The following is a 4603-nucleotide window of genomic DNA, read 5'->3' on the forward strand; positions in this document are numbered from 1 at the left end:
CTTTTCCTTTTACTAAAACTTTTCTTCCTTCTGCTTCCTCCCTCTATAAGGCACGGTTTTTATGTTGATGACTTGGATTGGTTTTGGACATGATTTGGACTTGTTCATTGGATTTGATGGAGGGTGAGGACGGTTGGCATGCCACCTCACCCGTAGAACTCGAGTACCTAACGTGGTCGAGCGAGGGGAAAGTTTAGATGTCAAACCCCGCTCTTAGTGCTGGGTCTGATCTCGACGGACACCTTAAGCACTGAGGGTGGGGTGTATATATGGGTGGTACCCCTAGGGCAGCCCTGTATGGGATAACACTGTCCTCTAAATGTGGCTCCATGGTGGGTGGGGGACTACCTGGACGAATCATCAATTCTACGTCTTATGGAGACACTAAAACCTTCTGTTGACGACTTGGGCAAGGATAAGGACAAGGAAAATTTTGGTAATTCTTCCATTGTGACTTTGGACCTTTTTCTTTTTTAATGAGCTCCTTGTTACAAACATTTTGTATGTAAAACCAGTCCCTTTAGACTGGAATTATGAAACCTTATTCAATGAATTTTGTAAATTTGGGAACGTAAAAGAATTACGGAATAGGCTTGGAAAAAATTACGGTTGTTTTGAATTTTGGATATTTTTCAACAATGAATCGGAAGCTCACAGAGCCTACAGAGAGTTTAGGTCAGACTCTATGAGTGTTGGACTTGTAGAGGCAGAAGAGGTCCCTAGGTATCTTGAGATATATAGACCACCAACTGAAACTAAAGATTCGAATAAAATAAGTAAAACCCCAGATCACCAGACCCAGCTAAGTGGTTGATTATTTCAACACATGGTGAGAGGCAACCTCTTCAAGGTGAAAAGGTTGGTAAGCCAGAAGATCGGCAATGTTGGGAGCCCAGAAGTAACTCGCTTTGGGCGTAATAGTTTTTTAGTTCATGCCAAGACCAATGTTCAATCAGTAATGCTCCTAAATTTAAAGCTTGATCCGAAGGTATGATAAAAGAGGTAAAACCTCACTATAATTTTAGTATACGCAAAGGGTGTCATCTTCAATGAAGATTTACATGAAATGGACGAAGAGGAAATTTTTGGAGATGTGTCCAGACGTGTTTGGAAGGTTTTCAAGGTGCCCCGCTCGTCTATGATTATTTTAACATTTGTAAGTCCTTTTTTGCCATCTGAAATTGTTCTTGACAATGAAATTATGAAAGTTCGTCCTTATAGACCGAGAGTGCTCCAGTGTTTTAAATGTTTTGGCTTTGGACACTCCTCAAATGTTTTGCACCAGAAATAAACTTTGTGATCGTGTGGCAAGCCTGAGCACGAGGACTGTTCTGAACCGGTATTTGTGTGAACTGTAAGGGTGAACATCGAGCCCGAGATAAGAAAATGCAGTGATTTAAAAAAGAACAGGAGGCATTACTTAAATCTATTGCTGAACACATCAGTGTGGGACAGGCCAAGAAGCTATTGGGAAGGAAAACTTATTCAGATGCCTTGAAGGCACAACAGCCGGATAGTTGCTTACTTCTGGTGCCACCCCTTCAGGTGGTGCTCCCCGGGGGTCCCTAATGGGGTTTCCCATGCGCCCCTCTGGTGGGGCTCCCCGTGCCCCCCCCCCCTGGTGGGGTTTCCCACGCCCCCTCTGGTGTGGGGCTCCCCACGGCCCTCCTAGTGGGGCTTCTCATGGCCCCTCTGGCGGGGCTCCTCATGTTGTAGAGACTCTGGTCAAGCCAGGGGACCCTGTTGGTTCAAGGGTTCAAGCCAGATCTCAAACTGTTGACGACTTCTCTCTGACAGGGACATTGCCTGACATTGAGCCCTCACCTGATCCTGTCATTACAGTGCACCGTGGAGATGACAGTGAGGAGATAGAGGCCGTCTTTATTCGTCAGAAGAGGGCCCTTTCTCCCTCTTCGCCTCATTCTTGTCACTCGGCCATCATAGGAAAAATAAAAGCAAAACTGGAAGGGCAAGTTGAAGGCCCATCATCTAAAAGATCTATATCACCCAGATCTAGATCAAGTAGTTCTGGTAAACTGATAAGATCTCTCTCACCAGGACTCAGATTCCTAATTGGTAGAAAATAATGGCTCTCATGGCAATGGGAACATCCGTGGCTTTATACCAAATAAAGAGCAAGTTCGGGTTCTGTTTAAGGAACATAATCTATCTGCGATGTGTCTACAAGAGACAAAGTTGGGAGAGCACACTCCCAACGGGTGGGTTTTAATTATTCATTTCATAGGTCTCCACCCCTGATAGGTGTACGTGCTCAGGGAGGCACAGGCATCATAGTCCGTAAGTCTGTTAATCACAGAGTTGTTCAATTGAACACTGTGTTGCAGGCTTGTGCAGTTCAAATTTTCAACTATAAATGGATCACAATTTGTTCTCTCTACCTTGATCCATCATTGGAAAATAGATTGCAGATGCGCGACGGTAATCCGCGTCCAGCTAAATAACGCGATCTACAAGACGTTACTAGACAGCTTCCTAACCTTTCTTCTGATGGGGGATTTTAATGCCAAGCACACCCTCTGGGGAGAGCCAAACTGCGACCGGTGGGGTTTAATAATAGAACAGCTGCTTGACTTAAATGACATCACTTTAATGAATGATGGTTCCCCTACAAGACATGATGTTTTTCATAATTCTGATTCAGCCATTGACCTCACTATCTGCTCTTCGTCTTTGAGGTTAGATTTCCAGTGGGTAGTAGACCAGAGTGATCATGGCAGTGATCATTGGCCCATTCACTTAAAGTTTATGAAAAATATTCCATCTCCATGTTTACCAAAATGGAAGGTAGGGGAGGCTGACTGGGATTATTCAACAAAAAAAAAATCTACTGAAATTGATCAAGATATAAAAGATTTTCAGAGCCCAACATCCGCTTATGAGTATTTAACAGTATATTGCTGTGCGGTGCCATGCTGTCTATTCCTCGAACTTCTGGTAAGCCTCGGCGTCCTCTAGTACCTTGGTGGAGCGATTCATGCGCCTTGAGTCGAAAGATAACTAGAACTTGCTACAAGAGATATCGTAAATTTCCTTGCTTGGTCAATAAAATTATCTATAAAAGAGCTCTTGCTAAGCAAAAGAAAACATTTAAGCAAGCAAAAAGGGAATCGTTTATCAGATATATAAGTGAATTAAAATATGACTCCCCTATGTCATTAGTCTGGAACAGAATCCGAAAGCTGCAAGGGAAATTTTCTCCACCTCCCTTGCCTATATTGAAAATTGATGGCTTCCTCATATCTGATTCTGGAGAAGTTGCAGAAACCTTTGGTAGGCATTTCTCCAGTATATCTAGTGCCCTACATTACTCTCCTGCATTCAGGAATATTAGGGACGGTACCACGGTTGTTCCTGCTGTTAGTTTAAATTTAGAGTCATATAATCTTCCTTTCACCATGAAAGAATTGGATCATGCAATCTCGTTGTCTTCCCCAACATCTCCTGGGGAAGATGATATACTGTACTCAATGATTTTTAATTTGCCTAGAAGTACTAAAGAATTTCTTTTAGACATTTTAAACAGTTTTTGGCTTTCAGGAACTTCACCAGAGTCTTGGAAGATATCGATTATTGTACCTGTTTTAAAACCTTTTAAAGATTCCTTCCTTCCTAAGAATTATAGGCCAATTGCTCTAACTAGTTGTGTTAGCAAGATTTATGAGAGGATGGTCAATGCTCGACTTGTATGGTATTTGGATTCAAAGAATCTTTTATCTAATCGGCAGTTTGGGTTTAGGAAAAATAGAAGTACTTCTGACCCTTTGATGTTCCTTACTCGGGAGATACAGAATGCTTTTGCTGTGCATAACCAGACTGTTGCAGTGTTCTTTGACCTTGAAAAAGCCTACGACACTACCTGGCGAGGGGGTATCCTTTTGCAACTTGTAGAGTGGGGTGTTGTGGGTAATTTGTTCTATTGTCTGAAAGATTTTTTGTCAGAACATTACCTGAAAGTAAGAGTGGGCTCTTACATTTCTTCTGCTTACCCTCAAGAAGAAGGGTTACCTCAGGGAAGCGTCCTTAGTCCAACACTCTTTAATGTAGCCGTCAACGGCCTACTAGAACAAGTTCCTGTCGGGGTGCATGGTCTGGCCTTTGCTGATGATTATGCAATAATCTGTAGCAAGTCTACAGCTGTCGAAGCTTGTCAAAAGATCCAGACTGCTATTAATGCTTCAACATTATGGGCCAGTGCTAAAGGTTTCAAATTTTCACCTGAAAAAACCAAAGCTATACGATTTTGCCGATTAAGAAGAGTGGAAGAGATCCCTACGTTGTTTTTAAATGATTCGATTTTACCTTATGAAGATAGCATTAAGGTATCTAGGTGTTACATTTGATAAGAAATTAACTTTTACTCACATGTTAATGAAGTTGTATGTAACGTGAAGCTTCGTCTTAATATTCTTAAAGTTTGTGTCTAATTTTAATTGGGGGGCAGATCGAATCACCCTTTTGAGGATGTACCAGATGTTATGCCTAAGCAAAATTGATTATGGTTGTCAAGTTTATGGTTGTGCATGCAAGACAACACTGCAGAAATTAGATGTTGTCCATAATATGGCTTTACGTATTTTGTACG

This window comes from Macrobrachium nipponense, chromosome 32, assembly GCF_015104395.2.
Source record: "Macrobrachium nipponense isolate FS-2020 chromosome 32, ASM1510439v2, whole genome shotgun sequence".
Classification (NCBI taxonomy): Eukaryota; Metazoa; Arthropoda; class Malacostraca; order Decapoda; family Palaemonidae; genus Macrobrachium; species Macrobrachium nipponense.